Here is a 13,317-nt window from a genome sequence, read left to right on the forward strand (position 1 = left end):
CTGTGGTGCATTTTAGTTTTGCAGTTTGCTGACACAGTGTCCACCAGTATACTATATATAGCAGTACGGTAGGCCACTGCTGTACCTACCTCTGTGTCGTCACTCGTCATCCATTAAGTGTACTATCCATCTACATTCTATACCTGTGGTGCATTTTAGTTTTGCAGTTTGCTGACACAGTGTCCACCAGTATACTATATATAGCAGTACGGTAGGCCACTGCTGTACCTACCTCTGTGTCGTCACTCGTCATCCATTAAGTATACTATCCATCTACATTCTATACCTATGGTGCATTTTAGTTTTGCAGTTTGCTGACACAGTGTCCACCAGTATACTATATATCGCAGTACGGTAGGCCACTGCTGTGCCTACCTCTGTGTCGTCACTCGTCATCCATTAAGTATACTATCCATCTACATTCTATACCTGTGGTGCATTTTAGTTTTGCAGTTTGCTGACACAGTGTCCACCAGTATACTATATATAGCAGTACGGTAGGCCACTGCTGTACCTACCTCTGTGTCGTCACTCGTCATCCTATAAGTATACTATCCATCTACATTCTATACCTGTGGTGCATTTTAGTTTTGCAGTTTGCTGACACAGTGTCCACCAGTATACTATATATAGCAGTACGGTAGGCCACTGCTGTACCTACCTCTGTGTCGTCACTCGTCATCCATTAAGTATACTATCCATCTACATTCTATACCTGTGGTGCATTTTAGTTTTGCAGTTTGCTGACACAGTGTCCACCAGTATACTATATATAGCAGTACGGTAGGCCACTGCTGTACCTACCTCTGTGTCGTCACTCGTCATCCATTAAGTATACTATCCATCTACATTCTATACCTGTGGTGAATTTTAGTTTTGCAGTTTGCTGACACAGTGTCCACCAGTATACTATATATAGCAGTACGGTAGGCCACTGCTGTACCTACCTCTGTGTCGTCACTCGTCATCCATTAAGTAAACTATCCATCTACATTCTATACCTGTGCATTTTAGTTTTGCGCAGTAAATATAGTAGTAGGCCATTGCTATTGATACTGGCATATAATTCCACACATTAAAAAATGGAGAACAAAAATGTGGAGGTTAAAGGGAAAGATCAAGATCCACTTCCACCTCGTGCTGAAGCTGCTGCCACTAGTCATGGCCGAGACGATGAAATGCCATCAACGTCGTCTGCCAAGGCCGATGCCCAATGTCATAGTAGAGAGCATGTAAAATCCAAAACACAAAAATTCAGTAAAATGACCCAAAAATCAAAATTAAAAGCGTCTGAGGAGAAGCGTAAACTTGCCAATATGCCATTTATGACATGGAGTGGCAAGGAACGGCTGAGGCCCTGGCCTATGTTCATGGCTAGTGGTTCAGCTTCACATGAGAATGGAAGCACTCATCCTCTCGCTAGAAAAAAGAAAAGACTTAAGCTGGCAAAAGCACAGCAAAAAAACTGTGCGTTCTTCTAAATCACAAATCCCCAAGGAGAGTCCAATTGTGTCGGTTGCGATGCCTGACCTTCCCAACACTGGACGGGAAGAGCTTGCGCCTTCCACCATTTGCACGCCCCCTGCAAGTGCTGGAAGGAGCACCCACAGTCCAGTTCCTGATAGTCAAATTGAAGATGTCACTGTTGAAGTACACCAGGATGAGGATATGGGTGTTGCTGGCGCTGGGGAGGAAATTGACAAGGAGGATTCTGATGGTGAGGTGGTTTGTTTAAGTCAGGCACCCGGGGAGACACCTGTTATCCGTGGGAGGAATATGGCCATTGACATGCCTGGTCAAAATACAAAAAAAATCAGCTCTTCGGTGTGGAATTATTTCAACACAAATGCAGACAACAGGTGTCAAGCCGTGTGTTGCCTTTGTCAAGTTGTAATAAGTAGGGGTAAGGACGTTAACCACCTCGGAACATCCTCCCTTATACGTCACCTGCAGCGCATTCATCATAAGTCAGTGACAAGTTCAAAAACTTTGGGTGACTACGGAAGCAGTCCACTGACCACTAAATCCCTTCCTCTTGTAACCAAGCTCCTGCAAACCACACCACCAACTCCCTCAGTGTCAATTTCCTCCTTACCCAGGAAAGCCAATAGTCCTGCAGGCCATGTCACTGTCAAGTCTGACGAGTCCTCTCCTGCCTGGGATTCCTCCGATGCATCCTTGAGTGTAACGCCTACTGCTGCTGGCGCTGCTGTTGTTGCTGCTGGGAGTCGATCGTCATCCAAGAGGGGAAGTCGGAAGACCACTTGTACTACTTCCAGTAAGCAATTGACTGTCCAACAGTCCTTTGAGAGGAAGATGAAATATCACAGCAGTCATCCTGCTGCAAAGCAGATAACTCAGGCCTTGGCAGCCTGGGCGGTGAGAAACGTGGTTCCGGTATCCATCGTTAATTCAGAGGCAACTATAGACTTGATTGAGGTACTGTGTCCCCGGTACCAAATACCATCTAGGTTCCATTTCTCTAGGCAGGCGATACCGAAAATGTACACAGACCTCAGAAAAAAACTCACCAGTGTCCTAAAAAATGCAGTTGTACCCAATGTCCACTTAACCACGGACATGTGGACAAGTGGAGCAGGGCAGACTCAGGACTATATGACTGTGACAGCCCACTGGGTAGATGTATTGCCTCCCGCAGCAAGAACAGCAGCGGCGGCACCAGTAGCAGCATCTCGCAAACATCAACTCGTTCCTAGGCAGGCTACGCTTTGTATCACTGCTTTCCAGAATAGGCACACAGCTGACAACCTCTTACGGCAACTGAGGAAGATCATCGCAGAATGGCTTACCCCAATTGGACTCTCCTGGGGATTTGTGACATCGGACAACACCAGCAATATTGTGCGTGCATTACATCTGGGCAAATTCCAGCACGTCCCATGTTTTGCACATACATTGAATTTGGTGGTGCAGAATTATTTAAAAACGACAGGGGCGTGCAAGAGATGCTGTCGGTGGCCCGAAGAATTGCGGGCCACTTTCGGCATTCAGGCACCGCGTACAGAAGACTGGAGCACCACCAAACATTCCTGAACCTGCCCTGCCATCATCTGAAGCAAGAGGTGGTAACGAGGTGGAATTCAACCCTCTATATGCTTCAGAGGATGGAGGAGCAGCAAAAGGCCATTCAAGCCTATACATCTGCCCACGATATAGGCAAAGGAGGGGGAATGCACCTGACTCAAGCGCAGTGGAGAATGATTTCAACGTTGTGCAAGGTTCTGCAACCCTTTGAACTTGCCACACGTGAAGTCAGTTCAGACACTGCCAGCCTGAGTCAGGTCATTCCCCTCATCAGGCTTTTGCAGAAGAAGCTGGAGACATTGAAGGAGGAGCTAAAACAGAGCGATTCCGCTAGGCATGTGGGACTTGTGGATGGAGCCCTTAATTCGCTTAACCAGGATTCACGGGTGGTCAATCTGTTGAAATCAGAGCACTACATTTTGGCCACCGTGCTCGATCCTAGATTTAAAACCTACGTTGTATCTCTCTTTCCGGCAGACACAAGTCTGCAGAGGTTCAAAGACCTGCTGGTGAGAAAATTGTCAAGTCAAGCGGAACGTGACCCGTCAACATCTCCTCCTTCACATTCTCCCGCAACTGGGGGTGCGAGGAAAAGGCTAAGAATTCCTAGCCCACCCGCTGGCGGTGATGCAGGGCAGTCTGGAGCGAGTGCTGACATCTGGTCCGGACTGAAGGACCTGCCAATGATTACTGACATGTCGTCTACTGTCACTGCATATGATTCTCTCACCATGGAAAGAATGGTGGAGGATTATATGAGTGACCGCATCCAAGTAGGCATGTCAGACAGTCCGTACGTATACTGGCAGGAAAAAGAGGCAATTTGGAGGCCCTTGCACAAACTGGCTTTATTCTACCTAAGTTGCCCTCCCTCCAGTGTGTACTCTGAAAGAGTGTTTAGTGCAGCCGCTCACCTTGTCAGCAATCGGCGTACGAGGTTACTTCCAGAAAATGTGGAGAAGATGATGTTCATCAAAATGAATTATAATCAATTCCTCCGTGGAGACATTCACCAGCAGCAATTGCCTCCAGAAAGTACACGGGGACCTGAGATGGTGGATTCCAGTGGGGACGAATTAATAATCTGTGAGGAGGGGGATGTACACAGTGAAAGGGGTGAGGAATCGGAGGATGATGATGAGGTGGACATCTTGCCTCTGTAAAGCCAGTTTGTGCAAGGAGAGATTGATTGCTTCTTTTTTGGTGGGGGCACAAACCAACCAGTCATTTCAGTCACAGTCGTGTGGCAGACCCTGTCACTGAAATGATGGGTTCGTTAAAGTGTGCATGTCCAGTTTATACAACATAAGGGTGGGTGGGAGGGCCCAAGGACAATTCCATCTTGCACCTCTTTTTTCTTTCATTTTTCTTTGCATCATGTGCTGTTTGGGGACTATTTTTTGGAAGTGCCATCCTGTCTTGATTGACACTGCAGTGCCACTCCTAGATGGGCCAGGTGTTTGTGTCGGCCACTTGTGTCGCTTAGCTTAGTCACACAGCCACCTTGGTGTGCCTCTTTTTTTCTTTGCATCATGTTCTGTTTGGGGACAATTTTTTGGAAGTGCCATCCTGTCTTGATTGACACTGCAGTGCCACTCCTAGATGGGCCAGGTGTTTGTGTCGGCCACTTGGGTCGCTTAGCTTAGCCATCCAGCGACCTCGGTGCAAATTGTAGGACTAAAAATAATATTGTGAGGTGTGAGGTGTTCAGAATAGACTGGAAATTAGTGGAAATTATGGTAATTGAGGTTAATAATACTATGGGATCAAAATGACCCCCGAATTCTATGATTTAAGCTGTTTTTTAGGGTTTTTTTAAAAAAACACCCGAATCCAAAACACACCCGAATCCGCCAAAAAAATTTCGGTGAGGTTTTGCCAAAACGCGTCCGAATCCAAAACACGGCCGCGGAACCGAATCCAAAACCAAAACACAAAACCCGAAAAATGTCCGGTGCACATCACTAAGTCAGACACAGGGAGATAGAGAGAGACACAGACAGACATGGGGAGGGAATACAGTGAGCAGTCTACATCACCCGACCAGCCAGCTCCCCTCCAGCATGCGAGCCACGAACCTGCTGCAGAGTCACTTCCTCACCCGGCCAGCTCTGCCTCTGTCTCAAGTGCCCATGGGAGCTGCCTGAGAGGAGCTGGCTGGGTGAGGAGGTGACTCTGCAGCTCCCCCTACTTTCAGTCAGGCCAGCCTGCACGTAAGTATAATGAGGCTACGCTCTACACACACAGCCCGTCTTGCAGCCCGGACTGTAGCTTCTCCGTCGAGGGTAACATCGGTCATCTGCTGCGATAGATCCTAGCACAGGGGGGGGTGTGTGGATTTTCCAGGTACTCGGAAACCCACCCAGCGTGCGCGTATGCTTGGTAAAAGGTTAGTAAATATTCTACAGTCTCTTGTCATGCTAATACCTTGATCAGGATCATTAAGAGAAAAATATTTTAATAAGATCACGATCCTTCCCAAATATTATGAATTGTTTTAGATAACTGCAGATTGCCATAAGGGTGATTCTCCAGAAAGTGAACATAACGTTCCGCGCATCACACGCTTTTACATTTTTTCCCCCTTTAAACCGGTCTGTTAAGAAATTGTTGCAGAATCTAAGGAAGCCTCCTGCCGGCACCCGTAGGAAACCCACCGCCATCTTCCTGATCACTGCGGCTGCATATGACATCATTCGGCCACCGCGATCACGTCCCTGACATACTCCCGTTCGGCCGCCACCGGTCCCCGTTCGCGCTGGACCGCCCCCGGTAACGTTCCGTCTCCTCCTTGTAAATGGAGCGTTGGTCGCCCCCCCCTGCCCCGCAACCACCTCTACCTGATTAACAGGCAAAGGCGATCGCATTTTCTGCGCCCCCCTCGCATCCAAACTGCACACTGCGATCCAACCTGAATTAGGCCCTTAACCACTTGCCCGGCATGGTGGCATAAGATGCGACCATGCCTGCAAGTGCTTTATCTGACCTGGTCACACGGGATGCGACCGGTCAGATAGAGAGTGTTAGCAGCGGCAGAGAAGATAAACTTCCCTCCGCTGCTGCTGTCAGAGGGAACGGAAGGTCCCTCTGCCTCCCTGCATTCTCCCCCTGTGTCTGCCGTGCTGCAGATCACTGCTCATCTTCCAGCACGGCAGGATCCCCCCCCCCCCCCCCCCCTCCAGTGGCTGCAGACAATGGCATCCGCTGGGAAGTGTAAATAACCCTCCCAAGCCAGCCCCAGACCCCCCCCCCCCCCCCTGTATACCTGGAGGCTGTCCCGGCTTTCAAAATGAAAGCTGCGATGTTCCCGATGTTCCAATGGTCGTTATGCTCCCGATCAATGCTTCGATGTTTGGAAAAATATATATATATTTTTTAAATAATCTTTTTTTTATTTCTTTTACCTAAAATCATTTGGGATAGGGTTAAATTCATGTTCTTCACCTAATTCACTCATAAAAAAAAACCCGACAATTTCGGAGCAGTTTTTGGCAAAATAAATCATCAGTTAAGTGGTTAATTGCTTAGTAGCAATGCCTTACCCTATAACTTAAGACCCACTAAAATCTTGGTATATTGGAGAAGTTTGTCGTTTGAATTTGTGTAGCCGTCCCGTGCATCACGGAGAATCGCCCATAAGTAAACAAGGGTTTGGGGACTGATTTATTAATTATCTGCTGTTAAACTCAATAATTATAATTTGTTACTGACGCTATCCCGGGCAAAAGGAAATAAGGTACCATCGGGAAGTACTATTGCTCACATGCAAGGACAGGGACAATGGTGGTCTTTCAGAGTTGATCGCTAGCTGTTTTCGGTCGCAGCGCAGCGATTAGGTAAAAAAGCGGCACTTCTGCGCAAGCGTATGCGGCACAATGCGCACGCGCGATGTACTTTCACAACAGCCGATGCAGTTTCACATAAGGTCTAGCGACGCTTTTCAAACGCACTGCTGGCCGCAGAGTGATTGACAGGAAGTGGGTGTTTCTGGGTGGTAACGGTCCGTTTTCGGGGAGTGTGTGTAACAACGCAGGTGTGTCAGATACAAATGCGGGCGTGTCTGGGGAAACGCAGGCGTGGCTGGCCGAACGCAGGGCGTGTTCGTGACGTCAAACAGGAACTAAACAGTCTGCAGTGATCGCTAGCTAGGAGTAGGTCTGAAGCTACTGTGAAGCTGCACAAAATTACTTTGTAGCCGCTGTGCGATCCTTTCGTTCGCACTTCTGCTAAGCTAAGATACACTCCCAGAGGGCGGCGGCATAGCGATTGCACGGCTGCTAAAAGCAGCTAGCGAGCGAACAACTCGGGATGAGGGCCAATGATAGGAGCCCTTCCCTGCAATGTGTAAAAGTAAAGGGATAACATTAGCAATCACTTAACTTCCACTTCCCAATCCCTTTACTTTCACAACTCCCCATTACCTGCCCTCTGAATGTGCATGTGCCAGTGGGGAGTGCCGGGGAGAAATCCAGCGCTTTATGCAGAAAAGTAGCCCATAGCATACAATGGCAAACACCATCTTCAGATGGCGTTAGCTACCAGTGCCAATGCTTTGTGTTCCAGGGCCTGGCAAATTCGTCAAGAAAGCAGCCCCCATTTGTTTCTATGGAGGATGATTTTTCGGGCCAAAACTGGGGATCACAACCAGGGCCATTGAGAGCCACGCCCGGCCCCACTAAAAGTCAGGGGTGTGGCTTATTAAGTGGGCGTGACTATGCCCTTTAGTATAAAAATATGTGAATAATAAAATAATTGTGGGGTCGCTTGGTGGCCCCGCATGCTCCACAAGGGGGGGGGCACCATATTAACTAGTGATGAGCACCGGAAATTTTTCGGGTTTTGTGTTTTGGTTTTGGGTTCGGTTCCGCGGCCGTGTTTTGGGTTCGAACGCGTTTTGGCAAAACCTCACCGAATTTTTTTTGTCGGATTCGGGTGTGTTTTGGATTCGGGTGTTTTTTTCAAAAAACCCTAAAAAACAGCTTAAATCATAGAATTTGGGGGTCATTTTGATCCCAAAGTATTATTAACCTCAATAACCATAATTTCCACTCATTTTCTGAACACCTCACACCTCACAATATTATTTTTAGATCTAAAATTTGCAACCGAGGTCGCTGGATGACTAAGCTCAGCGACCCAAGTGGCCGACACAAACACCTGGCCCAACTAGGAGTGGCACTGCAGTGTCACGCAGGATGGCCCTTCCAAAAACTACTCCCCAAACAGCACATGACGCAAAGAAGAAAAAAAAGAGGCGCAATGAGGTAGCTGTGTGAGTAAGCTAAGCGACCCTAGTGGCCGACACAAACAACTGGCCCATCTAGGAGTGGCACTGCAGTGTCACGCAGGATGGCCCTTCCAAAAAACACCCCCCAAACAGCACATGACGCAAAGAAAAAAAGAGGCGCAATGAGGTAGCTGTGTGACTAAGCTAAGCGACCCTAGAGGCCGACACAAACACCTGGCCCATCTAGGAGTGGCACTGCAGTGTCACGCAGGATGGCCCTTCAAAAAACTACTCCCCAAACAGCACATGACGCAAAGAAGAAAAAAAAGATGCGCATTGAGGTAGCTGTGTGACTAAGATAAGCGACCCTAGTGGCCGACACAAACACCTGGCCCATCTAGGAGTGGCACTGCAGTGTCACGCAGGATGGCCCTTCCAAAAAACACCCCCCAAACAGCACATGACGCAAAGAAAAAAAGAGGCGCAATGAGGTAGCTGTGTGACTAAGCTAAGCGACCCTAGTGGCCGACACAAACACCTGGCCCATCTAGGAGTGGCACTGCAGTGTCACGCAGGATGGCCCTTCAAAAAACTACTCCCCAAACAGCACATGACGCAAAGAAGAAAAAAAAGATGCGCAATGAGGTAGCTGTGTGACTAAGATAAGCGACCCAAGTGGCCGACACAAACACCTGGCCCATCTAGGAGTGGCACTGCAGTGTCACGCAGGATGGCCCTTCCAAAAACTACTCCCCAAACAGCACATGACGCAAAGAAAAATGAAAGAAAAAAGAGGTGCAAGATGGAATTGTCCTTGGGCCCTCCCACCCACCCTTATGTTGTATAAACAGGACATGCACACTTTAACCAACCCATCATTTCAGTGACAGGGTCTGCCACACGACTGTGACTGAAATGACGGGTTGGTTTGGACCCCCACCAAAAAAGAAGCAATTAATCTCTCCTTGCACAAACTGGCTCTACAGAGGCAAGATGTCCACCTCATCATCATCCTCCGATATATCACTGTGTACATCCCCCTCCTCACAGATTATCAATTCGTCCCCACTGGAATCCACCATCTCAGCTCCCTGTGTACTTTGTGGAGGCAATTGCTGCTGGTGAATGTCTCCACGGAGGAATTGATTATAATTCATTTTAATGAACATCATCTTCTCCACATTTTCTGGATGTAACCTCGTACGCAGATTGCTGACAAGGTGAGCGGCGGCACTAAACACTCTTTCGGAGTACACACTTGTGGGAGGGCAACTTAGGTAGAATAAAGCCAGTTTGTGCAAGGGCCTCCAAATTGCCTCTTTTTCCTGCCAGTATAAGTACGGACTGTCTGACGTGCCTACTTGGATGCGGTCACTCATATAATCCTCCACCATTCTTTCAATGGGGAGAGAATCATATGCAGTGACAGTAGACGACATGTCCGTAATCGTTGTCAGGTCCTTCAGTCCGGACCAGATGTCAGCATCAGCAGTCGCTCCAGACTGCCCTGCATCACCGCCAGCGGGTGGGCTCGGAATTCTGAGCCTTTTCCTCGCACCCCCAGTTGCGGGAGAATGTGAAGGAGGAGATGTTGACAGGTCGCGTTCCGCTTGACTTGACAATTTTGTCACCAGCAGTTCTTTGAACCCCAGCAGACTTGTGTCTGCCGGAAAGAGAGATCCAAGATAGGTTTTAAATCTAGGATCGAGCACGGTGGCCAAAATGTAGTGCTCTGATTTCAACAGATTGACCACCCGTGAATCCTTGTTAAGCGAATTAAGGGCTCCATCCACAAGTCCCACATGCCTAGCGGAATCGCTCTGTGTTAGCTCCTCCTTCAATGTCTCCAGCTTCTTCTGCAAAAGCCTGATGAGGGGAATGACCTGACTCAGGCTGGCAGTGTCTGAACTGACTTCACGTGTGGCAAGATCAAAAGGTTGCAGAACCTTGCACAACGTTGAAATCATTCTCCACTGCGCTTGAGACAGGTGCATTCCACCTCCTATATCGTGCTCAGTTGTATAGGCTTGAATGGCCTTTTGCTGCTCCTCCAACCTCTGAAGCATATAGAGGGTTGAATTCCACCTCGTTACCACTTCTTGCTTCAGATGATGGCAAGGCAGGTTCAGGCGTTTTTGGTGGTGCTCCAGTCTTCTGTACGTGGTGCCTGTACGCCGAAAGTGTCCCGCAATTCTTCTGGCCACCGACAGCATCTCTTGCACGCCCCTCTCGTTTTTTAAATAATTCTGCACCACCAAATTCAAGGTATGTGCAAAACATGGGACGTGCTGGAATTTGCCCAGATTTAATGCACACACAATATTGCTGGCGTTGTCCGATGCCACAAATCCACAGGAGAGTCCAATTGGGGTAAGCCATTCCGCGATGATCTTCCTCAGTTGCCGTAAGAGGTTTTCAGCTGTGTGCGTATTCTGGAAAGCGGTGATACAAAGCGTAGCCTGCCTAGGAAAGAGTTGGCGTTTGCGAGATGCTGCTACTGGTGCCGCCGCTGCTGTTCTTGCGGCGGGAGTCCATACATCTACCCAGTGGGCTGTCACAGTCATATAGTCCTGAGCCTGCCCTGCTCCACTTGTCCACATGTCCGTGGTTAAGTGGACATTGGGTACAACTGCATTTTTTAGGACACTGGTGAGTCTTTTTCTGAGGTCTGTGTACATTTTCGGTATCGCCTGCCTAGAGAAATGGAACCTAGATGGTATTTAGTACCGCGGACACAGTACCTCCAACAAGTCTCTAGTTGGCTCTGCAGTAATGATGGATACCGGAACCACGTTTCTCACTGCCCAGGATGCCAAGGCCTCAGTTATCCGCTTTGCAGCAGGATGACTGCTGTGATATTTCATCTTCCTCGCAAAGGACTGTTGGACAGTCAATTGCTTGGTGGAAGTAGTAAAAGTGGTCTTACGACTTCCCCTCTGGGATGACCATCGACTCCCAGCAGCAACAACAGCAGCGCCAGCAGCAGTAGGCGTTACACGCAAGGATGCATCGGAGGAATCCCAGGCAAGAGAGGACTCGTCAGAATTGCCAGTGACATGGCCTGCAGGACTATTGGCATTCCTGGGGAAGGAGGAAATTGACACTGAGGGAGTTGGTGGGGTGGTTTGCGTGAACTTGGTTACAAGAGGAAGGGATTTACTGGTCAGTGGACTGCTTCCGCTGTCACCCAAAGTTTTTGAACTTGTCACTGACTTATGATGAATGCGCTGCAGGTGACGTATAAGGGAGGATGTTCCGAGGTGGTTAACGTCCTTACCCCTACTTATTACAGCTTGACAAAGGCAACACACGGCTTGACAAATGTTGTCCGCATTTCTGTTGAAATACTTCCACACCGAAGAGCTGATTTTTTTGGTATTTTCACCAGGCATGTCAATGGCCCTATTCCTCCCACGGACAACAGGTGTCTCCCCGGGTGCCTGACTTAAACAAACCACCTCACCATCAGAATCCTCCTGGTCAATTTCCTCCCCAGCGCCAGCAACACCCATATCCTCCTCATCCTGGTGTACTTCAACACTGACATCTTCAATCTGACTATCAGGAACTGGACTGCGGGTGCTCCTTCCAGCACTTGCAGGGGGCGTGCAAATGGTGGAAGGCGCATGCTCTTCACGTCCAGTGTTGGGAAGGTCAGGCATCGCAAACGACACAATTGGACTCTCCTTGTGGATTTGTGATTTCGAAGAACGCACAGTTCTTTGCTGTGCTTTTGCCAGCTTGAGTCTTTTCATTTTTCTAGCGAGAGGCTGAGTGCTTCCATCCTCATGTGAAGCTGAACCACTAGCCATGAACATAGGCCAGGGCCTCAGCCGTTCCTTGCCACTCCGTGTGGTAAATGGCATATTGGCAAGTTTACGCTTCTCCTCCGACAATTTTATTTTAGATTTTTGAGTCCTTTTTTTACTGATATTTGGTGTTTTGGATTTTACATGCTCTGTACTATGACATTGGGCATCGGCCTTGGCAGACGACGTTGATGGCATTTCATCGTCTCGGCCATGACTAGTGGCAGCAGCTTCAGCACGAGGTGGAAGTCGATCTTGATCTTTCCCTATTTTTGGAACCTCAATATTTTTGTTCTCCATATTTTAATAGGCACAACTAAAAGGCACCTCAGGTAAACAATGGAGATGGATGGATACTAGTATACTTATGGATGGACGAGCGACTGCCGACACAGAGGTAGCTACAGCCGTGGACTACCGTACTGCGTCTGCTGCTAATATAGACTGGATGATAATGATATAAAAAAAATATATATATATCACTACTGCAGCCGGACAGGTATATATTATATAATGACGGACCTGCTGGACACTGTCAGCACTGCAGACTCCTAAAGTAAGCTACTAGTATCAAGAAGATAGAGAGAAAAAAACACCACAGGTAGGTGGTATACAATTATGGATGGACGAGCGACTGCCGACACAGAGGTAGCTACAGCCGTGGACTACCGTACTGCGTCTGCTGCTAATATAGACTGGATGATAATGATATAAAATATATATATATATCACTACTGCAGCCGGACAGGTATATATTATATAATGACGGACCTGCTGGACACTGTCAGCACTGCAGACTCCTAAAGTAAGCTACTAGTATCAAGAAGATAGAAAGAAAAAAAAACACCACAGGTAGGTGGTATACAATTATGGATGGACGAGCGACTGCCGACACAGAGGTAGCTACAGCCGTGGACTACCGTACTGCGTCTGCTGCTAATATAGACTGGATGATAATGATATAAAAAATATATATATATCACTACTGCAGCCGGACAGGTATATATTATATAATGACGGACCTGCTGGACACTGTCAGCACTGCAGACTCCTAAAGTAAGCTTCTAGTATCAAGAAGATAAAAAAAAAAAAACACCACAGGTAGGTGGTATACAATTATGGATGGACGAGCGACTGCCGACACAGAGGTAGCTACAGCCGTGGACTACCGTACTGCGTCTGCTGCTAATATAGACTGGATGATAATGATATAAAAAATATATATATATCACTACT

The sequence above is a fragment of the Pseudophryne corroboree genome, chromosome 5, assembly GCF_028390025.1.
Source record: "Pseudophryne corroboree isolate aPseCor3 chromosome 5, aPseCor3.hap2, whole genome shotgun sequence".
NCBI classification, from domain to species: Eukaryota; Metazoa; Chordata; class Amphibia; order Anura; family Myobatrachidae; genus Pseudophryne; species Pseudophryne corroboree.